Here is a 26,731-nt window from a genome sequence, read left to right as displayed (position 1 = left end):
AATTCAAACCCAACCCAACCCTTCAAATTTACTTAATTACAACCCCCCCAAAAAAATTTGCCTAAAGTCCCTGGTGGTCTAGCAGGGGTCCCGGGAGTGATCTCCCACTTTTGGGCCATCAACAGCCAGTAAACAAAATGGCACTGGTGGCCCTTTGCCCTTACCATCCTTACCATGTGACAGGGGCTAACAGTGCCATTGGTCGGCCCCTGTCTCATGATAGGAGCAATGGACGGCCAGCACCATCTTAAAAAATGGTGCAGGCCATCCATTTTTTTACTGGCAGCTGATGGCCCGAGAAGGAGAGATTGCTCCCGGGAACCTGCTGGACCACCATGGCTTTTAGTAAGTCTTGGGGGGGATCAGGATGGTAGGGGGGGGGGTTGTATTTAAGTAAATTTGAAGGGTTGGGGTGAGGTTTTTTTTTCCGGTGAAAATTGCTGAAAAAAAAAATCGACCCATTGGAAAACAAAGTTTTCCACGAGTTGCCCGACTCAAAGCCTGACCCGGCAGATAAAAATGAAGCACATCTCTAATAGGTATTCCTGTGAAGTATGTTAACTTTTAGCACTAATACCTACATAATTACATTTTCCTATCTACAAAGTGCTCATTTTACTGCATGTAAAAGTGGCCCCTAACCCCTACACTACTACCTAAACCTCACCTCGAGTTACTAGGTGGTCCTCCTATAGTAGCATAAATAGCTGCTTACTCTCTAGCTGGGTAACATCAAGCTAGGTTGAGAGAACATTGCACAAATCTCATCTTTGTGTGAGCTTTCTCACTTCGAAGGACATAAGAGTGTACTGTTCTGTTCGTACATCTCACTCTGAATGTCAAAGTGGCCCCTAACTCCTACACTACTACCAACCTCACCTCGAATTACTAGGTGGGCCTCCAATAGAGGTATACATACCTAACTACTATGAGGGCCTTATAGCTAGTTGGTGTCTCTCTCTCTTGTAATATCTATGTGAAGTGCTAAGATAGCACACTTTGCAATAAATAAGCTATTACCATAAAACATGACCCTCTTCCTATCACATGTTATAGTTTGATGAATCGTGGCCTTAGCTGGGCAAACAACACTGAATATCAGCCTCTATTATATCATTGTACCAGAAAAACACTGGGATCACAACACTGACAAAACAGTAGAGAATGAAGATGTCATGATCATGTGGGACAATCCCATTCTAAATTGTTGAAGCTTGATGGTAGAAGTCCAGGCATAGTGGTAAAGGAGAAAAACACAAGGTATTGATAATAGAAAAGGTAAAAACAAGTGACTAAGTTGTATTATTATGGGGAAAAAGAAGAACATCAAATACAAAGACCAAGAAAAGTTGGCAGATTGATGAAAAAATAGTTCCTGTTTCATTGGTCAAACAGTTTGATTAAAAAGACCTTCAAGTTTACCTTGACATTATTTCATAAGAACTTCAGAATTAGGATTACTTTGGCACAATGCAAGTATTAAGATCAGAACTAGTAGTAAATTTGAGAGATTCAACCATTATATTTTGGTTTACAAGTGAGGTTTTGGAGATATTATTCCATAAAGTTTATGATTTAGCTTCCTTTCTTAAAGAAGCAATGTGTTAGAACATAAGAACATGCCGTACTGGGTCAGACCAAGGGTCCATCAAGTCCAGCATCCTGTTTCTAACAGTGGCCAATCCAGGCTATAAGTACCTGGAAAGTACCCCAAAACTAAGTCTATCCCATGCTACTGATGCTAGTAATAGCAGAGACTATTTTCTAAGTCAACTTGATTAATTGCAGGTTATGGATAGCTACACTAACTGCACTAACCACATCCCCTGGTAACAAATTCCAAAGTTTAATTGTGCATTGAGTGAAAAATAACTTTCTCAGATTAGTTTTAAATGTGCCACATGCTAACATCAAGGCGTGCCCCCTAGTCCTTTTATTATCCAAAAGAGTAAATAACCGATTCACATTTACCCATTCTAGACTTCTCATGATTTTAAACACCTCTATCATATCCTACCTCAACTGTCTCTTCTCCATGCTGAACAGTCCTAACTTCTTTAGTCTTTCTTCATAGGGTAGCTGTTCTATCCCCTTTATCATTTTGGTCGCCCTTCTCTGTACCTTTTCCATCGCAATTATATCTTTTTTCAGATGTGGTGACCAGAATTATACACAGTATTCAAGGTGTGGTCTTGCCATGGAGCAATACAGAGGCATTATGACATTTTCCATTTTATTCACCATTCCCTTCCTAATAATTCTGAACATTCTGTTGGTTTCAGAATCCTAAATCCTGTTATTGGGTTGAAAATGAGGTATTCCTATCATATATAAATGCCTGATACTGTATTTACTTATATACTTGGCTCATCCTCATACACTTATATTTGTACAAATAAAAATTTGCTACAGAGTGAAAAAGGATTTGCATTTTGCCTTATATTTTGATTACTAAGAAATAATCTTGACCTCTAACTCCTTATCTCACAGAGAACTGGCCATTCTGTTATAGTACTATGGTATGTACACATTACTTGATTTCTTCTAGAATAATATATTCAATTATTTAGAAAATTAAATACTAGGATGGAGACAAAAATATCTTTCTTCATTTATTCACATTATGCAGATTCTCCTGCTCCCCTGTTAATAAAGAACAGATACTGTGATAAGGCCAGGCCTAATAACATTTTATACATTCTTCTTTACTTTTTGGAGAAGATATATATTATATATATCTTCCCCAAAGAATCAACATTTAATAACTGTGAAAAGGATATTGGCATGACTTTGTCAGTATGGAAATGTGAGGAGGTCTGGGACACATTTCACAGGATATACATTTCAGATTCAGTTAAGGAATCTGCATATAAATTGTTATATTAAGCTTATCTGATGTCTTCTAGATTGAAAAATTTATATCATTTCATCTCAGACACTTGCTAGAAACAATATGAGCTGCATGATACCTTTTTCTAGAGTCAGGTTAAGTTATTATATCTTTATATGGACAATTTTTCAATAGCCCCCATATTTGCAAACTAAGGAGTTAATTTTCAAAGGAATTATATGCACAAAAGTAAAATACTAGCGTAACAATTTTCAAAAGCTATTTACTCATGTAAAGTGCATTTACTCAAGTAAATTCCAATTTTATATGTGTAACTGCTTTGTAAATTCAGGCCCTGTATGAACACTTTCAGGTCCTGATTTTCAAAAGCATTTGATCTAATAAAATGTGGTCTAATGCCTATAAATTGGCTTTGGAAAATGTCTCAGGGCATTGCATGCTTAAAAGTATATGCCGAAGCAATCCCATGTCTACTTCTGTGCTCACTGGAAAGAGGCATTCTGAGGGGTAGAGTTGGGGTCAGGATAGCATTTACATGCATTTTCTGGAGTTTCAAAATCTAATCGTACACATTTTGCAACTGCTAACAAGTATATAAGTATATGCCACATTGCGTTCCACTTGTACCTGTTAATTTTAAAGTGGATGTATGCATATAAGTCTGCTTTCAAAATCCAGGCTAAAGTCTGAATGGACTTTGTACATGTAGACTTTGGCCCTTTGCAGACTGTAATAAAATTACCCTCTTAACTCACAAGGTTGGCACAACTTCTCAAAGAGAAACTATCCACATCGCTTCCCTTTAAAAATTAAAAGTGTAAAGTATGTCCGCTAAAAGCAGCCATTTACTTTGCATCTGATATATCTACTGGCAGCTGAGGGGAGGCAAAATGAAATGCATATGTGAAAATTGAATGCACTCATGCTGTTTACCTTTCCAAACCAAAACAACCTCAGATGAATACCTCTTTGCTCACAACTAAAATTACTTATCCTATGGAAGCCCATGTTGACATTTAGCTGCTCGGAGGAGAGCAATTTTCAGTCAAGCTATTTTACCTAGGCTAATTGCTAATTAGCCATGTACTGTAAATGACTTTGAAAATTATCCTCAATAAATGAAGTGTATGTCTGTATGCATGTTTATTTATAACACAAAATTGCAAGCCCTATCTATCCTGAACTTACCAACATTACTGAATGCCCTCGTAAGAAAATTATTAATGGACCATATTTAAAAAATGTATTTTTATAAAATTTAACAACTTCAAGTAAATAACACATAATATCATATCATATAATAATTCAAAATTCCAAAGATATATATGCAATATCCTTAGACCCCCAATTGAAATAGAGAAGAAACAATAAAAGAAGCATTACAGAAAAGGAAAAAAAAGAGAAAAACAATAAATACAGAAGAACTTAACATGCAGCCACCCAGGCATATATATTTATCAAAATCTTTAAATTATTTCTCTAATTGTCTCTGATGCTCTAGTAAGCTTTTCAAAATCAATACAGAAACATAGTTGTTCAGGGGAAAAAAAATGATACCTAGCTCTGGCATTTAACAATGCATTTACAGAAAAATCTCAGTTCCAAGAGCTCTGGTCTCTGGGCTCATACTTAAGAATACTTTTCTCTTTTGAGTAACCTTAAAAAACTCTGGATATATCCAGATTTTTTGACAGAGAAACAATACCTGTGCTTTATGAAAATACAAAAACTTTACAGCATTCCAGTCTTCCTAAAGAGGAAAAGACACTAACAAGGTCATCTAATGCAGTTCTTCTTTTGGAGAGTTTTCAAGCAAGGCCATTACATCCATATCACCAGATAATATTGGGGTCAAAACACCCCCTTCTCCCTGACTCCCTCCAGCTCTTCTTGAAGGGAGAAAATAAATCTTATTGAGTGGAGGAATCATCTCTGTAGTAAATATCAAAACCTCCAACTTATTAATGGTTTATCGGGCTAATAACCCTGGAACTCTAGAGAAGTGATTAAGATGTTTCCATTGATTTTCAAATGGTTCAACTCTCCTATGTATCACCTCTTTGTCTTATATCAAAGCCACATCCACAGATTATAACTCATGTATTTCTTTGTGAAACATCCCATCAAATTTCAGTTTGTTAGCATCCGTTTCTGAGTCATATCGGTCAAAGAGTTAGCCAGCAAATTCACATTAGAAGTGCGCACTGACATAATTGAATCAAGTCTAATAAGAGCAGGCCAGATAGCCTCTAGAGTAATCAATGAGTAATCACTGCCAGCTTAACCAGAGGGGATTGTAGTGCACCCACTGGATTCAGTGCTATCCCCATAGAATGTTCATGGAGAATACTTTTGCTTCCTTCTGACATCTCCATATCCTCTCCTTATCACAGGTCTCCTACCTCTGAGGTTGGATCCACAATTGCTCCAGAAGATAAGTCTGCACTCTCCTTTTTCTGTTTTGAAGGTATACTTTTAATGAGGAAAAAATTAAGCAAGAAAATACCCGGGGGAAATCAAATATTACTGGTCAGACTGGCTATCTCGACTTCTCATCCCCTTTCAATGGATCATTTTTAGTTATCCTTATCTCAGAGTTTCCATTACAGACATGTAAATAAATAACTGATAGGTATTAATGGACAGGAATCCAAATTTATTCAGTGAAAAGGAAACTGTAGATTTACAGGTCACAATATGAATCTTCAAGGGGTAGATTCAGGAACAACACTGGGAGTTATTTTTTCAGGAAGAGGTGGTGAAGACAAGGACAGTGAAAGACTAAAAAAAAAAAAAAAGCCTGAGAAAAGCAAAGAGGATCCCTAATAAACATTGACAACCTTAATTGAGTAATCACAAAAAAGAGAGAATACAGACCCCCTACTCTTTACACAATACACACATACATAGGGGATCCAATAATATTGATCTATGAATTTTTTAATACATCAATTAATCAGTAAACATATTTTCAAAACATATTTATCAGAATATTTCAAACATGTATTAATAATATTACATACACATTAAATTCTCAGATGTTTCCATAATTACATCATTAATACATAAACATATGTGCAACCTTATACACATTATCACCCCATCATAGCACCCATAAATTAGCAGCATTCCCACCCCACCATAGCAGCATCAACTTAAACCCCCCTCCAAAAATTCATACATACATCTCACAAACAGTCCCCACCTACTAAAAACCAGCATTTAAAACCACCCAACCTATTGGACTTAGAGCTATCTTTTATCCCAGTATGCTCCACCATAAATTAATTTAATATGGGAGCACTCAAACATGGGACGTGGTGGATTGTCCCCATATGGAATGAATATGTAGTGGAGCATACCCTAATAAAGATAACTTCAACCAAAAAATCTTTGGGGATTTTAGAGGTGTGAGGGATGTGTTTGAGTGCTCCCATATTAAATTAATTTATGGTGGAGTGTACTGGGATAAAAGATAGCTAAGTCCAATAGGTTGGGTGGTTTTAGATACTGTTTTTTAGTGGGTGGGGAGTGTGTGTGAGATGTATGTATGAGTTTTTGGAGGGGTTTTTAAGTTGATGCTGCTATGGTGGGGTGGTAATGCTGCTTGTTTATGGGTGCTATGATGGGGTGATAATGTCTATAAGGTTGCACATATGTTTATGTATTAATGATGTAATTATGGAAACATCTGTGAATTTAATGTGTATGTAATATTATTAATACATGTTTGATATATCCTGATAAATATGTTTTGAAAATATGTTTACTGATTAATTGATGTATTAAAACATTCATAGATCAAGATTAACCTTAATTGAGTGACATTTGCAACCCAAGGCATCAGTGATATAGCTATTGCGCTGGAGGTGAACCCTTGGCCTGAAGTGATTCAGGGGGTGCCTGCCACCAGGAGGCGGAGCACACAAGGAGACAGAGGCAAGCTGGAGTTTCACCAATAATAGCCCAGGGTCTCTGTGGGTTGAGCCCTTGGATTCCTGGGCTGCCTGGGCTTAGGTGGGCCTCTAGGGGTCCCCCGGAGAGATGGCGGAGAGGTGTGCCCACAAGGATTAAGGGTGTGAGGCTGACATTGAACAGACGAGCTAGGCCGGGACAGAGAGTACCAGAGACCACAGGAACATAGCCGGAACAGAAGGTCCTCTGGACAGGGTAGGCAGTGCTTATTGGTCTAGCTCGCAGAAGGCCACTGATAGCATTAGAACAGGAGGACCCGGTAGTCACAGGAGGAGTGAAGAGACTGCCTGAATGGAGTGCAAGGATCAAAGCCAGGGTATCCGAGAATGGTCAGCCAAAGCAGGGTCAGTTCCAGGTATCAGTCCAGGCGAGATCAAGACAGGCAGAGGTCAGTTCCAGGTATCAGTCTGAGCGTGGTCAAAGGCAAGCAGAGGTCATTTCCAGGTATCATTCCAAGGGTGGTCAAGGACAAGCCGAGGTCAGTACCAGGTATCAGTCCAAGCATGGTCAAGGTCAAGCCAAGGTCAGTACCGAGTAGCAGTACGAGAAGGGTACAACCTGGGATGCGGAACGTGGCACTAGAACTCAGGAAGGACCACAGGAAGAATGAAGGAACTCAGGAGAACTGGAACAAGCACAGGAAAACAGGAACACCGGAACACAGGAACAAGCATGGGAACACAGGAACAAGTACAAGAACAGGGACACTGGAACAAGTACAGGAACGCAGGAACAGGCATGAGGAGGCAACTAGCTCACACTGTGTGTGTGATGACCCATTGCCGAAGCGAGGAATGGGGGGGTTGAGCCCTGACTTTTATACAGGGCTCAGGTGACGTCATCGCTGGGCACCGCAGAGCGGTTTCCCGCTGTGGTGCCTTTAAAGGTTGAGCCAGTGTGCATGAATGCGCCTAAGGGACGCCCCGAGGAAGGTGTGGCGCGGGCCTCTCCACGCCGTGAGGGCCACAGAGCACCGGAGCAGGAGGGAACCGGATCCGGAGCTGTGGAGGCTGAGGGACTGGGAGCCCGAGGATGCAGGTGGCTAACCATGACCATGGGAGAGACCGGAAGTGCTGTCAAGGCTGGGTCTGGAAGGTGAGCAGGGCCGAATGCAGCCCTAGTGTGGCCGGATGCGCAACAATGGCTGCATTTTGCTTTCTGGAAGGCATAGGGTAACCTTAACTTTGTCATATGTAACCTTAATGGGGACCCAAAGGACCTGAGGTTGGGTTCAACAAGGGAAATTGATCTAATTTGGGTAAATTAAGGCAAATGCATAGCAGGCTTAAATTTAGGAATATAATTGGTAGGCTCCCAAATTTATGTGAATTTAAGCTGAAAAATTAGGCCCCTAATTTTGGATAAAAACAGGTTCTTAATTTAGATATCTAACTTAGGCCTGGACCTTAGAGAATCCGGCGGTATCGGGGGGCGGAGGGGCGAAGCGGGGGGCAGTCCAGCGATAGCCGGCACTGATCGCACCTCCGCGGTGCGATCGCTCTTGGCTTTCGCGCCGAATAACTACACCATAAAAGGTGCAGCTATTCAGCGTGAAACTGGCGGCAATAAGGAATCTTACCTTTCGCCACATTCGCCACCAGCGATGTGTCCGCAGTATCGGCCCTGGTGCCACCCCGACTCCTCCTCTTCTGGGGCTGACTCTGCCCTGAGCTAGCTATCGCACGTGAAAACGTCCCTTTTCATGTGCGATAGCGTTAGAGAATGACCCCCTTAGGGACCTAAATTTAAGAGCTCATTTATCCCTCAGAGTGCATATATCAGCACATATACACAGAAGAAAATGTTATGTTTTCTAAGATGGCAACAGCCATCCATTTCTTCTACCATGTGACAGTGGCTGACCAATGGCATCGGTAGCCCCTGTCACATGGTAAGGGCAAAGTACCACCGGCACCATTTTGATTAGTGGCAACCGACAGCTTGAGAGGGAGAGATCGCTCACAGGACCCAGCTGGAGCACCAGGGCTTTTAGTAAGTCTTGGGGGGATTGGGATGTGGTGGTGGTGGGAGGAGGTGTTATTAAGTACATTTGAAGGGTTGGGGCGGGTTTGGGGTTTTTTTTTTTTTTTTTTATAAATGTGCCCATCTCCCCCCAAGCTAACCCAAAAACAAATTTTACCCAAATTTCTGGGTCTCCCGAATCCCGACAAATTAGGCAATTTTGTTGAAATTGCCTAATTTGTTCTAAACGAATGCACATCCCTACAATCTGTTTCCAGAGATAGGTCATGAAGGGGTGCCTGCTGCTCTACTAACCTCTCCAGCATCAGATGCTTATGATGCATCCTAAATTCTTGTTTTCCATAGAGAAGCTGCCCTGCCTTCATACTTTAATGGAAATTCCCTTCCTTTTTCTTGCATCTATCTATCACCTCCTGCAGTAATATATTCCTGTGATCCTTGGACACCAGCCCTAGAGCATTCTTCTCTGCCAATTGCAGCACGTTTTTAAAACCATTGATACCCGGAAATTCTCATATTCTATTGCTTTTAATATATTTGTACCATTATCTGTCACAAAGAAACCTGTGTTTAGAGTTCTGGCTCTCCTGTCTAGCTGCCAACACTCCACTATCTCTCTTATTTCTGATAGAATAATTCATGATCTATGGAGACTATACATCAACTGTGTGGGCATACAAGAGCACCTTCACCCAAATGGTCCATCCCTGCTTGAGCTTCTGCCTGCCTCTGCCTCAGGTAGGTCATACCAGTGTGCAGTCAGGGAGAGGTAAGCATGTATAGCATTTATGTTGGTCCAGATATTGTGGGTAGAATGCATGCTATTTATCTCTGACTTAGCCAGATTCACCTGCATGTGACTACGGCACTGGTTATGCAGGCTAGGGATAATTTTGCTACTAAATGTAGTCCTGAAGGAAACTTTGAAATTAAGGGCTAACATGCAGTAGATGCTTAAAACCCACATTCTGTATTACCTGTATTTCCCTGATGCTCATCATTACTACTTTTGAAGCCCTGGGACAATGCAATAAAATGCCAACCCATTTCCTCTGAGGAGGGTTGTCTCTTCAAACGCATGGAAGGAGGCTGCTGCCATGCCACCTCCCTGTCAGAAGAGGCATTGGGATCAACATGGGGAAAAGTCTTCTCCTTTTAAAATGCTTTACCCTAGTGTTTACTTGGTGTGAAAGAAGAGGTCCCCAAGCTAGTACTGCTACCCTGCCCTCATGCCAATGATACCAGTTGCTGCTGCATGCCAGCATTTGTGTGATGCTCCATTTAATTCCCTCAACTGATATCCTTGATGAAGTGAATACACAGAACAAAATGAGGGCCCTCCTTCTCTATGGTTCCTCCATATCAGTGATTTCTTCCATGATCTCTTCTGTACATCCTTGGGAATGATGCTGGCACTGAAATTGAGGTAGAGAGTGGACTCCGAGGAACATTGTCAAGAGATCTCTACCTGCACTGCCTGCTCTTCCTTGCCTTCCTGAGTTTCAGCTATCTCCCCTACCACTGAAGTGGAGGCTAAAATACTGCTATCTTATACTCTCAAATTTTCTTCCGCTAGTATATCTTTAATATCTTCTGATTCAGAGAATCTCATATAAGAGTCTTTATCAGAATCTGTTGGTGCAAATACTGCCTTCACTGCCTCGGCAGCAGTAATTTAAGAAGATTCTGCTGCTGATTTGGGACATTGCACTAATGCTACCCTTGCTGCTCTGCTAATAGCCTTGGATAATTATTCCACCATTTCCCTATGCTCTTAAACAACAGGAGAGGAACAGGTGATATGGCATATCCTCTCCAAATTTCAATTTCCTCTGCCTGGAGCTGCATTTCTATTTTGCCATTATTTACTTGATAAAGGCTCTCTTCAATTTAAGTGTGGAACTGCCTTTTTTTATTTATGTCCCTGCAAAAGCTGTCAACCCTGTCAACATTCCCTCATTTCCCTTTTCCTGACATGACGGACTTTGTTCAAGTTAGTGAACTGCTGATTGGTGGTTTGGATATTATAAAGAATTCTCTATTTAGCAATACTATAACTATAACCCCATTCACAGTACTACTTTACTCTGTGTGTGTGAAGAATTGTCTGTCACACATAAACACAGACAGTACAGTGTATGTGTGATGTGCTGCATGCATTACATGCACTAATGCTGATGGATTCCATACACAAAAAAAAAATAAAAATTGTTAAACACCAAACAAGAAGATTGGGAGTCTGGTAATATTCTTCTCAGTCACTGAGCATGCACTGTTCACCTCGCTTGGGTAGAAACAAGGACAAAAAATTACTAGCACTTTTACAATTCTCCACAGTATCTCCCACCATGACCCTCCCTCAGTGAAGAAAAACACATGCCAATGGCTGTCTTTCTCTGGTGCAGTAAGTGAAACCACTGAAGCACAAAGATTAAATGCAGCTATTTACCAGTATCAAAAATCTGAAAAGCTTTTTTTTTAAACCTCAATGAGAGTGTTGTCCTAGCCTGTCCTTCTCTAAATAAAGCTATAGAGGAAATACACACTGCTTCTTGCACATGCTTAGACTTTATGGAGGTATTGGATTAGCTTGTTTGATCCAGATAGCAGCAATAGGCTAAGTGAGAGAAATGCTTCATTGTGATTTGTTTTGTGTGTCATTTTCTTACCAACCTGCCTTACCTCATTCTGAAAAGACAGTGAGATCACACAGGGAAGGATTTGTTTCTATAGTTACCAATTGTTTTTTATTCTCAACAATACATAGCTATAGACTTCAGTTGGCCACAGAAATGAATCAAGAACATAAATCAATGGGACAAATAATATTTGTTTCATTCATGGGACCCCCTCCATTTGTTTTGTGGACCCATGAGTGAAACAAATAGGTTTTCATTTGTTATGTTTTACCTATTTGTTTCAAATGAATGTACATGTATACTATCTATTCTAAAAAAAAAAAAAAAAAAAAAGTTGAGAGGCTTGTTCTGTAGTTGAACTTTTGCAGTTTTTAAGATCACATTCCTTGAGGGTTTAGTTTTATACCATTCAATACTCACTTGTTCTAATTTATTTTTCTTGTTTCTTGTCTCCCAGTTCTATGACTATATAAGCAATTTATGATGTACATTAATGCCCAGCTTTCCGCTTTTTAGGTTGTTATAGTTATTGATTACAGTAATAAGGTTTATATTTTAGTGTCATAAAACAAAAAAAAAAGAATCCTACTTGAAATTTATGGTCTACTACACTATATATTTGAAATGGAAAGCTCATCAGTAAAAAAAATCACTCTGCCAAAAACATATTTTCTATATTATTAGCCTATGCATTCTTTATTTGCAGATGTCAGGGTCTTCTCTCCTGCGAGTTAATTAAAATAAAACACTCTTTTTGTGTACTGTTACATTATTCATATTATGGAATAAGGTGATTCATCACTTGATGTTAGCTCCTGACCTACAGAAGCAATCTCTGAAATATAAATAGTATAATTTCATGGACACTGTTTAATATTGGATAGCTCATAGGATTATAAACCATCATAACTTTAATGCAGAGTAATGCTAAATTATTTATTATAAGAACTAAAATTATTGCATATAACTATTTTAAATAATTCTTTAAGATCATCCAAACTTATTTTAGGAAACAACAATCAAGTTTTACATGAAATAACTATTTTCACTTTATGCCCAGCTGCTTTTACATGTATAGGTTGAACCTGAAGGAAGGTTATATTTCTGCTTTGAAAAAGACTATCTTTACCATGTGGCATGTATGACTTCATAATCACATCTACCAAAGAAATAAGGTCATTCATCAAAATGTGTTAGGGCCTTAATGCAGGCATTAGGAGCCTAATGCCCGTGATAATGCCCGTGATAAAAAACACATTGTGAGGGAGAGGTGAGAGGGAGAGGAGAGGTGTGGGTTAGAGAGAGAGAGAGCGAGAGAGCCTCTGGGGTGGCACACATATTAGTCAACTATTTATACCACTGTAAGAGGGTGAACTAGTAACTTGAGGTAAGGTTTTGGTGGTGGTCTAGGGTTTGGGGGGCAGTTTTACATGCATGATCAGAGGTACGAACAGCACAGTACACATCAGTGAAGATTTGATGTTATTTGGTGTGAGGAAAGGTACACAAAGATGAGATTTGTATATTGTACTCTCGCCCTAGCTTGACAGCAGCGAGGTAGAAAGTGCATCAAACTCGGTCAAGAGTATAATGTGCAAATCCCATTTTATGTATCTTTCCTCAGTCCAAAAACTCACCTCAAGTTACTAATTGTCCCTCCTACAGTGGTATAAATAGTTGTCTAATATGAGAGCCTTATAAAGAGTTAGTCTCTCTCTCTCTGTCAGTCTCTCTCACAGCAGGACCTTAGACCCAAGGTTCTGCAGATAGAATAAGCAATTTTATCCATATCAGGAAGAAGTGTTCCAAAGGGCACTGGGGAGAGGGTAGGGAGTTGGGGGCCAGGAAAGGATTTACATGAATAATTGTGTTTTTCAAAAGTATGCACATAAGTATATATGTCCCAAGTTAAACATTTACTGGAACAGGTATAACTTTCTGTAAGATTGTCAATTAGTAAAGGGACCACTTACATATGCATAAGTCAACCTTGATAATTCGGGATACAATATTCATGCAGAAAAGTACTCTCTGAATTTAACCCTATACAGACTGTTAAAAAATTACCTTTTTTTACCTGAGAAGCAGGAAGCAAGTTGGAGGCATAACTTGAATTTCAAGTGTTCTATTTCAGCAATCCTAAAATATGCTACTTCAAAGACCACCTAGTGTCAGATGGCTCTGTAAAGTTCCTCTGGCTATTTTAAAATCTGAAGAAGCTGTGTACTTTAAATATCCAGATTGTTACTGCCTAAGCAGTTTTCAGACTTTTTTCAAGCTCTTCAGTGTCTTTACAGCAAATATTTAGACTCCAACTAAGGCCTGTTGTTTCTCCCTCTCATGGACTTCCTCGGGTGGATAAGAGTTATTATCACTTTTATTCCTTGAGATTCAGAGAAACAATATACCCAATTACATTGCAGCCAAATCAGATCCTATTTCCAAAAGCATTTGACATCAGGCATTCTCAAGCAGTTAATTGTTCAGAAAAATAAAATAAAAAAACAAAAGCAAAGGTTCCTATCAATATGCCTCCTCTACTTAGAAAAAATATATCTTCTGTTTCCTTGAGAGCTAATTCCAAAATAAGTTTATTTTCTTTAGCCCCCTATTAATTACCTTCAGTTTTCTTGTCTTGTTTTCTTGTTTTTTTGGGTCTGTAAGTGCTGGTTCAATGACTGGCATTTCAGATGAGTCTCAAGAATTAACTATTGGGATATAATCTATTACAATATTAGAATACTTAACTGAGAAAGCCTTTGGGTTTTTGTGCTTTCTGGACTGCCTTTATGCCTTTTGCACTGTTGCTAGAAATTTTGTACTTTATTCGGAAATTGACTTATCATCTGTATGCCATGAATGTTTAGATTTTTTTGAACTAACAGTTTCCTCCGGCTCCATTGGTCTGCCAATCCACTCATAACTGGCATCTGTTGGACTATAGAACTCTTAACCTTCATTACAGCAACAAGTGTATTCCCCACTTTCCTCCCCCACCCCCTTCCCAATTCATAGTAACATACCGGCCGATACAGTAAAAACCGTAGGAGAGCCGGCACTCCGAGGCGAGCACCCGCTCTCCCGACACGTGCCCAGACCACTCTCCTGGGCATGCGATCGAGTATTTAAATGAGGGCCCTCCTTTTTGACAGAAGCGGCGACTGTCACCGGGTTTGACGGCCGATGCTCAATTTTACCGGCGTCGGTTCTCGAACCCGCTGACAGCCACGGATTTGGAAAACAGACGCCGCCTAAATTGAGTGTCCATCTTCCAACCCTCGGGCTGCGGGCAGATTTTTAATTTTTTTTTTAATTTTGGGGCCTCCGACTTAATATCGATATGATATTTAGTCGTAAGGTGTACAGAAAAGCAGTTTTTTTCTGCTTTTCTGTATACTTTCCCCTTGCCAGCCAAAATTAACTTCTGCCTTTGGGCAGGCATTACTTTCTGTATCGCACAGGAATAAGTAATAGGCCCATCAATATGCATTTGCATGTTGTGGGCGCTATTAGTTTTGGGGGGGTTAGCTGCTTGTTTTCTGTATAAGGGGTAAAAATAACGCGTCGAAAATGCGCGGCCAAACCGGGGCTAAAAGTGCGGTCGGCTGAGCGTACCATACTGAAACGGGCCGATAATAATGACGGCAGAAAAAAGACCAAATGCTCTACCCAGTCAGCCCAGCAAGTTTCCTATGATAGTAACTGGCGCTCCATGCAAGTTATCCCCATGTTTCTGTTAAGGGTAGCAACTGTCACTCTGTGCAGGTTACACCCAAGCCTTACATTTAGGGTGTTAATATTTACAATCAGAATCAAGCAACTATCAAAACTGTAACAAAATTACTACTAGCAACGTTTTTACAGGGTGAGCAGTCTTCATGATAGTTCAGACAATGCTGCTTGAACGTGCTTTGTTTTTAGACTTGGCTATAGAATCATCCCTGTGCTTGTTCCCTAATGCCTGCATTTCAGTACCCTGGACCATAAAAGTCAGGGCCCTGCATCCGCTATCATCTGAATTCAGTTCCCCTTTTTGCCACCTCCGTTGAAAAGGAGAGCAATGTTGTACGTGTTTCAAAAGCATGAAAGCCAACTGATTAAGGGTAGTAATTCCCATGCCTTCTGTTAAGGGTAGTAACTGCTGCTCCATGCATGTTACTCTTTTGCATTCTTTTCTTCATTTCCAACATTTAGCCTTTAGGAATCTGCAGTGTTTATTCCATGTCCTTTTGAATTAATTTACTGTTTTCTTCCTCACCACATCTACCAGAAGTAAATTACAGGCATCCACCACCCTCTCTGTGAAGAAATATTCCCTGATGTTGGTTCTGAGTCATCCCCCTGAAGGTTCATTTCTGGACCCCTAGTTCTACAGTTTCCTTTGTGGATCAATAAATCTTTTCAGGTATCTGAAGATCAGTATTATAGCTCTCCTGCACCTCCTCTCTTTCAGGGTATACATGTTTAGCTCCTTCAGCCTCTCCCCATAAGTCATCTGATACAGAAGCCACATCTTTTTGGTCACCCTTCTCTGGACTGCCTCTATCCTTTTTGAGATATTGTTTATCCCAGTCAATCTAACAATAGTTCTTGACTATGCATCAGAGTTCTCTTCAGAACTTTGCATTCAAGGGGTCCTAAATCCAGCCACTTGATTTCATTGCTGTGCGATTACTTCTTCCCCCTTCTCCCTACATCAGGAATTGTGAACACTGCCTTTGTAGCATCTCCAGAACTGGCTAGCCCAGATCATGGAAGACTGACCCATAAACTGAGCCCAGGTTCTCTTCATGGTAATGCGCAGCACCACCAGGCTGGCCCAGTCTATTAGATTTTTAAATAAGTTGTTTGCAGCATTAATGGATTCCTTATGAATATCCCTAGTACTTTAATTTTCACTTATTTGGATAAAAGCTGAAGGTCTGATTATATAAGTGTTGCCCTAAATCATAAAATGTACTTCACTCAGGTATGCCTGCTATAAAGAACAATAGTTTTTTATTTAATTGTATAGCCTGCCACTATGTTCTTCTCTTTTGAAAGGTACACTGACAGTGTGGTGACCTGTCTGTAGTCTGCCTATTAGAAATATACTTCCTTGCACACCCTCACTGTTATATCAAATCAATGGGTTAGCCAGAGCATTTGCCTAAAGCATTGCTATTTCCTGGGAAATAAAGTTGGTGGGGGTTTTTTGGGGGGAGGGAGGGTTTGACTGATTGATGCTCTAGAGCACTGTTGCGTTTACCACTCATGGGATAGTTCCATGAGTGGCTGCAATCATCCAATCACTGCCGGCCATGCTTCGCTGCTCCATGTGGCAGAGAAACACCACAACTTCTGCCCTTATCCTAGGTGCATGAACATGGCACATCCTGAGCTATGAAAGCCCCATGCCAGGAACCCATGCACCCGGAACCTCCTGATGATGTCACATGGCTGGGTATTTAAACCCCAGTGGTGCAACACAGAACTGCCTCAGCAACTGGCCCCTTGCCTTTGCCTAAGCCATGCTTTCATCCCAATCTTGTTTTTGTCTGTCTTCATCTTCAGCCTCAACTTGCCTTGTCGTAAGCCTCAGCCTGCTTCACCTGCCTTCATCAGCCTCAGCCTGCTTCAACTGCCTTCATCTTCAACTTCAGCCGCAGCCTTGATTTCAAATTCAACCACAGGCTTACATTCAGCCGCAGCTTTCAGTCTGTCTCCATTTTCAACCACAGTCTGCAGTCCTAACTTTGCTTTGTCTTCAGCCACAGTCTTCAGCCTCAACCTTGCTGCGCCCACAGCCACAGCTTCAGCCCTGCCTGCTCTTCAGATCTGACCATAGTTACAGACTCATGGGATTTGTCCTAGCCTGGCCCCTACAAAGGCTCGTTCACCTGCCAGCAGCACAAACCTTGGGGCTCCGCTCACAAGGTTGTATCAATTGTGCTACAGCAAGAGGGGCTCATGCTCACCCCGTTCACAACAAACACATATCATTTTAGGGTTAGAAGCCTTCTTATTGCTCTAAGATTCCTTTTTTGGTCAATTTGAAGGTTTATAGTTGATTAACAGGATAAACAGCCATTCTGGTGCCCATTTTATTGCAAATAACTCTTTTTCAATAAACAAAAATGAATCCCTCTATGCAGAGGTTTGTGGCTAATGTTCACTACCATGGTTCACAACCATGTGCTCCAATTCCTTTGTCTTTCTGCTGGTGCTTCCATTTGACAAACTAGGAAATTGCCTAGTAGGGATGTGAATCGTTTTAGGACGATTAAAATTATCGTCCGATAATTTTAATATCGTCTTAAACCGTTATGGAACACAATACAATAGAGATTCTAACGATTTATCGTTATAAATCGTTAGAATCGTGAGCCGGCACACTAAAACCCCCTAAAACCCACCCCGACCCTTTAAATTAAATCCCCCACCCTCCCGAACCCCCCCCCCAATGACTTAAATAACCTGCGGGTCCAGCGGCGGTCCGGAACGGCAGCGGTCCGGAACGGGCTCCTGCTACTGAATCTTGTTGTCTTCAGCCGGCGCCATTTTCCAAAATGGCGCCGAAAAATGGCGGCGGCCATAGACGAACACGATTGGATGGCAGGAGGTCCTTCCGGACCCCCGCTGGACTTTTGGCAAGTCTTGTGGGGGTCAGGAGGCCCCCCCCAAGCTGGCCAAAAGTTCCTGGAGGTCCAGCGGGGGTCAGGGAGCGATTTCCCGCCGCGAATCGTTTTCGTACGGAAAATGGCGCCGGCAGGAGATCGACTGCAGGAGGTTGTTCAGCGAGGGTTCCGGCGCCTCGCTGAACGACCTCCTGCAGTCGATCTCCTGCCGGCGCCATTTTCCGTACGAAAACGATTTGCGGCGGGAAATCGCTCTGTCAGTACAGCCCCTATCACAACAGTAAAAGCATATATCTTCATTATGAAAGTATTTTCAAAACCTGGATTTGTCAAAATTTCCTCTGGATATAATAATTTCTGTACATCTTGGAACGCCATGACTGATTCTTAGGTGCTTTGACTGTTCAAGATTATGCTTTTTGAGCAATGTTATTAATAGTAAAATTGTGTATGAATAATAAATCATAGTCCACTAGCCCTTAAATCAAAATGACTTTTTTTTTGGTATGGGGAATAACTTCTGCGATTATGGAATCAAGCATCAAGCCACTTTTTAAAGGTTTTAATGACTCATTATAGGAATTTTAAGTGTGTGGTCCATTTTTTTCTAAACATTATTAAATTTTCAAGATATGTGGCCAATTAGTGTTTCTGAGTCCTTAATAGACAGTTAATTAGCTGCTGAAATGTGGCTAGTACTATGTGTAAAATAAATGATAACATAGTAAATTATAAAAGGCCATTTAGTGGCAGCAAAGATATGTCTCCTCCTATATTAGGGATGAGGGGTATTTGCTAGTTTTTTTTTTTAAGTAGATCTAGGGAAGACATAAAATGGACCTTTCAGAGTTAAGAACATAAAAACAGAACAAATATGGATAATGTTTATTTATTTTTCTTTCAACTTCTCAGGCACTTCAAAATAGATTATATTCTAATAGTGCAGTGGACTCACATTCTAACTGGGTCATGTATCAAGCCATATTAGTGCTCTAACATGCATTATATTGCATATCACATGACATTACTGTGATATAGCACTATTGTGGCGATATCACGTTATATATGCACTATTTTACATCTTCCCTCCAAGATACCTTCCCCTATTACAATGACCAACTTTGCATGTGATTTTCATGCATGAATACTGCAAATGCACATAAAGAAGGCCATTACTAGTCAATTTGATGTAAATATTTTATCACAGCTGAATGAGAAGGTGGTCAGCCATGATAAAAAAAACACAACTATTAGAAATACGTTAGATGTGAGGCAGGAGACTTAGGACCCTAATGCAGTTGCCTCACATTTAAAACAACAGATAAAAATAAAGTAATGTGCAAATGGGGAGGTAGAGCAGGAGTCAGTGCTGACCCCACTCTTAAGCTGAGGTAACCAGTTGAGGTGGCCCTGATGCTCCAAAAATGTTCATAAAATAAAGAACCACATGGTGATGACCCCAGCCCCCCTTCATCTCTCCCAAAAGCTAAAACAGAAAATGTGGCTCTGGCCCCCTGCTGTTATATATCCCAACCCCCCCAAAGTGATAGATACCCCTACTGCCATACCCCCAAGCTCCCACCCCACCAAGTTAAAGAATTCCCCTTCATGCCTATTACCTCCACTACCCAAGTGACAGAGATCCCCTAAAAGTAAAAAAATATTACAAAAATGGGTACCGGGCTAGCCCCTCCATTCCCACACTCTCACATCCACCTGAACCTTTAAAAGGAATGAGCATAGAGAAAGGGGGCATCCTCACACCCATCCCAGTCAGCTTCATTTTCCAAAATGGCACCAACCTGAACTTGGCCCAGCCATGTGAATGGGGTAAAGTCCAGAAATAAGACCTCAACCTCATGGGGAAGGGATGCACATGTGGAAGAAGGAGGGGAAGGGAAGGTTGGGAAGTGAGGCCAGGACCTGGAGACTTTTTTTTTTTTACTTTCAGAGGGGAGATTTCTGTCACCTCGGAGTGGGGGGGGGGGGTGCATGGCAGTGGGGGGAGAGACCTGTTACTTGGGGATGTGGAGGGTGAGGGGTATAACAGTCGGGGGGGCCAGGGACACATTTTCTGTTTTAGCTTTGGGGAGGGGGGAAGGGAATTGGGACTGCCACCATGTGGTTCTTTTTTTATTAACATTTTGGGGGAGTTGGAGCCATCATGACTGATGGATCAGAGTTGAGATGGGGATCAGCACTGGTCCACCCTCCTCCTCCACATTTTCATGTGACATTTTGGGGGGCTAGAAGCCCTTTCAGTCCATGGTGGTCCTATTAGGATTGGACATCATCACATTAAAGGCTTCTCACCGTATTCATTTGTCCTGTGATGTTTGGCCATGAGACAAAAGAACTTGTGATACACCCATGATAGTTTTCTGGGATAGGGGCTTCTAGTGGTTTCAGCAGTGGGATGCCAACCAGGAAACCCAAGGATCAAATCCCACTGCCACTCACTGTGATCTTGGGCAAGTCACTTTACCCTCTTTTGTCTCAGGTACAAATTTAAAGCTATGATAAGAAATATTGCATTTTAAACAGCAGTAACACCATATTGTATTTATATCGAGCGATATTGTGTGATGTTTTAAATTAATTCCACCCCTTATGGAAACAAGCTGCTTTGCATGCATTTCCATGCATAACATTGCCTAATACAGGAAAATCAGCCTATGCATAGGCAATTTGATGTAAATAAAATTATGCGGCTAACTTTGAAAAAAGTCAGCCTCATTATTTTATTATGTTTCAGGGATATGTAGCAAACCATTGCACGGAGATCGGAATGCTAACATGCCTCCCAATGCCCCCACGATGTTAGTTAAATTGCCAATATGCTTTTATCTATATCTCCCTAAACATTACAGTTCTCTTCCCTGGGGGGATATATGAAGACACTTGTGATACTTCCATCTCTTTTTGAAGCAGCAGAAACCCTTGACTGAAAATAGTTGCAATCTTTGCACAACAACAGGTCTCTAGTAGCCCTTCCCTCTTCCCCAATCAAAAAATAAAACCCTGATGCTTTTGAATGTGTACTTTTACCCCCAACATCCCTAACCCCTCATACCTCTAAAAGATGTGATAGGGAAACTATCAGAATTTTAAAAAAATGGTGTTGACTGGACCCAGAGCAGGTCAGAGCTCCAGGCCCCCATTGAGCCCTAATGCCATCTTTTAGATGTATGGGGAGTTGGGAGTAGGAGTGGGGGGAGGATTGGGGAGTGGCCACTTTAGACCAGGGATTTTATATTATGGCAATGGGGGAGGGGGGGGGTTGGGGAATACCCTCCCCGCTACCTACCCTTCCCGCTCACAACACCCTACCCCTCCCTCTTCCCGCCCCATCCCCTCCACCTCCCTCTCGACCAATCCCAATTCCTACTTATACCCACCTATGATACCCACCGTTCATCCCTCATCCATTGTTGCTAGCTAACCTCTTCCAGTATCACTATTTATTAGCCACTTTTCACATTGTTATCCTGAAGAGACTATTGTTGTTCATGATTATTGTTGGTCATCTGATTTAATTATAGTTCGCTACTGTTATCGTTACCTCAAATTTACCAATATTAATCTCTGTTATTATTGTTCATGTAATTCTAATGTAATATGTTGTTGCAAATGTAAACCGAAGTGAATCGGGAAATATCTACAGTATCTGAATGTAATCCACTTTGAAGTGTATAAAAGTGGAATATACATCAATAAATAAATAAATAAATAAACAAATAGATGAATAAAATGCCATGTTGGTTTGGAATATGGTCCATTGAGCCCATATCAGTGGTTAGTCCATATCATAATTATCCAGAAAGTCTCCAAAAGTAGATCTATTGCTTGTTACTCTCTCCCAGGGATACAAATAGCTTTCACTAGTTTACTTAGCTTCTCAATCAATTAATCAATCCAGGGTAAGAGGTAGGCATCAAATTTGGATACATCATTTACTTTTCATCCAGTTTTGGGGCTAGGACATAGGAGAAACATTAGCCATGGATTTTTCTAACATCTCCAGCTACATTGTTTTACTTCTGGGAAAATCTTTCTTGGATTTGGGGATCTCTTTTCGAATATACTTAAACACTACTCTGAAATTTGTGTGAATTTAATGTTCAATCTGTGTGAATTTTATATAGGATGATGGTTTTCTATCTAGGACTTCTGCAAAAATCTCTTGTTTTTTTCATATCAAGTTAATCCATACATTTCATTGATCCTCTATTTCTATCATTGAGATGCACAGTTTATAAAATACTGTATAATTCTGATCTGAATGTTGGAGTTTGCGTTGGCCTCGAGCTCGGGCGCTCAAAGCTTGGCAATCCTGTTGCACTGATGAAGGGTCGGATCGCAACCGAGGGCTCTCCAGGATGGAACAAGGAGAATGTGTGCCCTTGTGGTAAAGAGAGTCCAAGTCTCGAATCCTCCGCCGACCTACATGCCCATGAGACCACCAACGCAATGGTGGTCTCTGGATGGTCCTCCAACCATTCCAAGCCCTTTCAGACTTGCCACAGGGAGTAGCAGAGGCTGCAGGCTGGACAGAGGTCACGGTGGAAGAAGATCATATGCATTGGAGCTTGGAGTGAAGACTGGAACTTGGAGTGAAGACTCTGATGTGGAGCTTGGGAGGAAGACAGAAAACAAGAGGGATGAGCAAGACCCTCAGGTGCCCTACACAGCATGTGGGGCTGGTCGCGTTCTACATTGTCCCCTTTGCACCCTACATAGCCGGATGGCTGGTCGCGGACCACGAGGAGATCGGGACAGGCTCAGGAAGTCTCACAATGCAGATTAATGGAAACCCCTTGGATCCTTCAGAGTCGGAACTTGGGAAGCAGGTAAAACCTTGAAGTATGGAAACTCAGGATAAACGCAGGGAATCTCTGGATGCATGGGTCCCACCGGACCTGAAGCATTAGGACCGGGAACATGACAGAACTTGGGGCATCAGGACATCAAGGAACATCAGGGAACATCAGGACATCAATGAACATTAGGACATCAAGGAACATCAAGGAGACCACGGGGATATGAAGGTACAGGATACATGGAAGTCCAAGGACGAAATCAGGATGCCTGGAGGAGCTGGAAATGAGGAGTCCTTGGGAGAAGTAGCCCAGGAGGACTAGCTCCTTGCCGAAGCAAGGACTGACTGATGGAGAAGCCATTTTATAGGGCAAGAAGCAGGCAACTCCCTGGGAGGAGTTCAGATGGGCCACACCTGGCTGGTGTTATAATTAGTGAGGTTTGGGTGGACCCTTGGACACTGTGGCAGCTGACCACGCCCACAGGGGGAAGCCCCATTAGGGGCCACAGGTCAGGCTCAGCTTAGGACACACAAACACAGAGATTGATCTTTTATTAGACAATGTAATGAAGCCACCAGAGGTGGCAGTAGTGAGCAGTAGAAGTAGGCCAGCTGGGCTAGTATCCCTCAGGTGCTGGAACAGCGACTGCTCCGGTAGCAGTGCTGTAGTAGAAAGAACTGAGAATAATGATGACAGTGGAATATGCACAGAGCCCCAGTATGGAGAACCCCAGGATAGGGAGAGCAGGCCCTTGAGGAGCAAGTACATGATCCCTGAGAGCAGAGAGGCTTGAAGGTATTGTACTCACACAGCGGTTACACGTAGGAGATGGCACTAGGGCTGGAACGGAGGCAGGCCCTCGAGGAGCGAGTACATGGTTCCAGGGAACAGCTCTGAGGTGAAGATGATAGTACTCACTGGTGTTGAAGATAGCGAATCCTTCCAGGCAGAAGAGAAGGTAGGAACAGGCAGCATGTCAGGGAACATGGGCCCTCGAGGAGCGAGTACCGGTTTCCTGATAGCGACCTGAAAAGCAAGTGAGGCCCCCAAGGAGCGGGTACCCCATTAGTGTTAAGAGTCCAATGGAAATTGGAGAGGCAAAGTAGCTGGGTAAAGAGAGCGAATCCCATCCGTAAGAATCCCCCTTGCTAACTCAAAGGCTAGCAAACATCATAGGCTTTAAATATCCAGGCAGCGTGACATCATCACAGGGGGATGCCCCTGAGGTTCGCGCCAAGTAGGAAATAAGAGTGAGAGCCACGCGGCGCGCGCACCCTAAGTAACAGTGGAGCATGGCGGCAGGCAGTGCCCAGGCCAGTCCGGCAGCCAGGCATCCATCCATAGCAAGAGGAGGTACAAAGAAAGAAAGGTAGGTGGAGTGAAGCCTTCGGGAAGGGACGGTTGCAACAGCTGGCCCTTTAAATCCAGCAAGAAGCTGCAGGCCCACCTTTTAGGAGGAAAGGGGCAGGACCCTGGACAGTGGCCATGCTGCCGCTGTGCAGAGGGGAGACAGAGCAGAAGAGCTGGGCCTCAGGGTAGGCCCCCGACGATGGCGGTGGCGACAGCCATGCAGGAGAGGTCTGGGGGCGGCACAGCTGAACAGGTCCCGGCTTCAGCAGCATCCAGGCCACACTGGAAAGACCTGGCATGGCTCGTGCCATGCCAGCAAGATGGCAGCATGGCCGTGGAGGTCCGGGGTGTCAGCGGCTCCAGGCTGGCTGCGGGCCGCGAGAAAGTCAGTCTGTGGCCTAGTTGGGACAGCGATGGAGGTAAGAGGAGGCTCGTGGCTCCAGCCATGTGCCACATTGCAACACTAAATATATGTTTCACGTACGGTAGAAAACATATTTTTTTCTAATTATTGTATAAACATATGCACATATATGTTAGGTGAATAAAAAATATAACACATAACAGCCCTGATTTATCCAAAGAGGCAGGTATTTTGTGAAGTAAGAACATATACTGTTCTTAAAATATGTACTTGCACACATACGTGAAAGCAGCAGTTTGCCAATACCTCTTCCAGTTCACCCTATCCATCTCTAATTCACCTAGACTCTCTAGCAATTCACTCTGAAGTCTCACAAGTTCACCCAGAACTCCCACCTAAAAACTGCAAGCAGACAAGTCTGAGTCAATTAGCGTGAGTCAATTAGCAGGTGTAAAAGTATATATATATATGCTTGGAAATGTGCATTTGTTACAAAATAAAAAACACCATGTGTACTTCTTAACTCTTCTCTGGAATGCCCTAATCCACCATTTTTTTTCTACCATTAGAATGCATGCATGAAACGGAACATATGCACATAATCTCAATGTTTATAAAATAGATGTTTTCGAGTACATGGTACTTTTGACAGTTACTTTCAAATTGGTGCACAGACGCACTTTGACACATGTATGCTGGCATGTGCCCATATATGCAGCCATTTTATAACTTGTGCCCCATATGAACATATGCCTGGGTGCGCACACATGTTTGCACACTTTTAATTGTGTGCACCCCCAGACGCATAACTTGGATTTCTACTGCACAAGTCAGGGTATTTTAATATTAATGCATGTCCACTAGGAATGTGCAGAGGGATGCCATATGTTGCATTCGGGATTCGTATTCGTTGGGGGGCAGATACGTTGCATTCGGCAAGGAGGGCCCCCGATACATTTATACGTTAATTCTTATTCATTTCCTGGCTAACATTAAATTAACTACAACCCCCCCCCACCCTCCTGGTAAGTCTTGGCCCCCCCCCTCTTGGGGGGGGGCCAAGACTTACCAAAACTCCCTGGTGGTCCAGCTTGGGGTCCGGGAGCCATCTCCTGCACTCACACCCTCGGCTACCGGTCTTCAAAATGGCACAGATAGCCTTTGACCTACTATGTCACAGGGGCTACCGGTGCCATTGGTCAGCCCCTGTCACATGGTAGGAGCAATGGCTGGCCAGCACCATCTTGTGCGCCTACCATGTGACAGGGGCTGACCAATGGCACCGGTAGCCCCTGTGACATAGTAAGGGCAAAGGCTTTCGGTGCCATTTTGATTACTGGCAGCTGATAGCCTGAATGCAGGAGATCGCTCCCGGACCCCTGCTGGACTTTTGGCAAGTCTTGTGGGGGTCAGGAGGGTCCCCCAAGACTTTCCAAAAGTCCCTGGTCTCCAGCGGGGGTCCGGGAGTGATCTCCTGCATACGGGCCATCGGCTGCCAGTAATCAAAATGGCACCGATAGCCTTTGCCCTTACTATGTCACAGGGGCTACTGGTGCCATTTGTCAGCCCCTGCCACATGATAGGAGCACAAGATGGTGCCGATGGCCATGTGACAGGGGCTGACCAATGGCACCAGTAGCCCCTGTGACATAGTAGGTCAAAGGCTATCAGTGCCATTTTTAATACCGGCAGTCGAGTGTGTGAGTACAGAAGATGGCTCCCGGACTCCCCGCTGGAGCACCAGGGAGTTTTGGTAAGTATTGGGGGGGGGGGGTCAAGAGGGTGGGGGGTGTGTTTAAATTGGCTTCTTTAGACGGCCAAATAATTCGGTGAAGATTCATTGTATTCGTGGGGAATCGCGATACGTTTCGCTTCCCCATGAGTACAACGAATATGGCCCTATATGTTGCGGATTGCCAATTCGTAGGGAACGAATGCACACCCCTAATGTCCACACCATGACCAGTTTTACCAGTTTACCCAGTGTTGAGCTAGGGTCTCCAACCCACCCCCCCCTCCTGGTTTAATAACCTACACTCTCTCCAGTTATCCCAGATCCTTGAAACCTCTCTGAAATGGCTGGGTTTTTTTGTTGTTGTTTTTTACAGATGCAAGTCCTCTATAGCAGAAGT

The sequence above is a fragment of the Rhinatrema bivittatum genome, chromosome 5, assembly GCF_901001135.1.
Source record: "Rhinatrema bivittatum chromosome 5, aRhiBiv1.1, whole genome shotgun sequence".
NCBI classification, from domain to species: Eukaryota; Metazoa; Chordata; class Amphibia; order Gymnophiona; family Rhinatrematidae; genus Rhinatrema; species Rhinatrema bivittatum.
The sequence above is the reverse complement of the archived record's forward strand: the minus strand, read 5'-3'. Positions refer to the sequence as shown.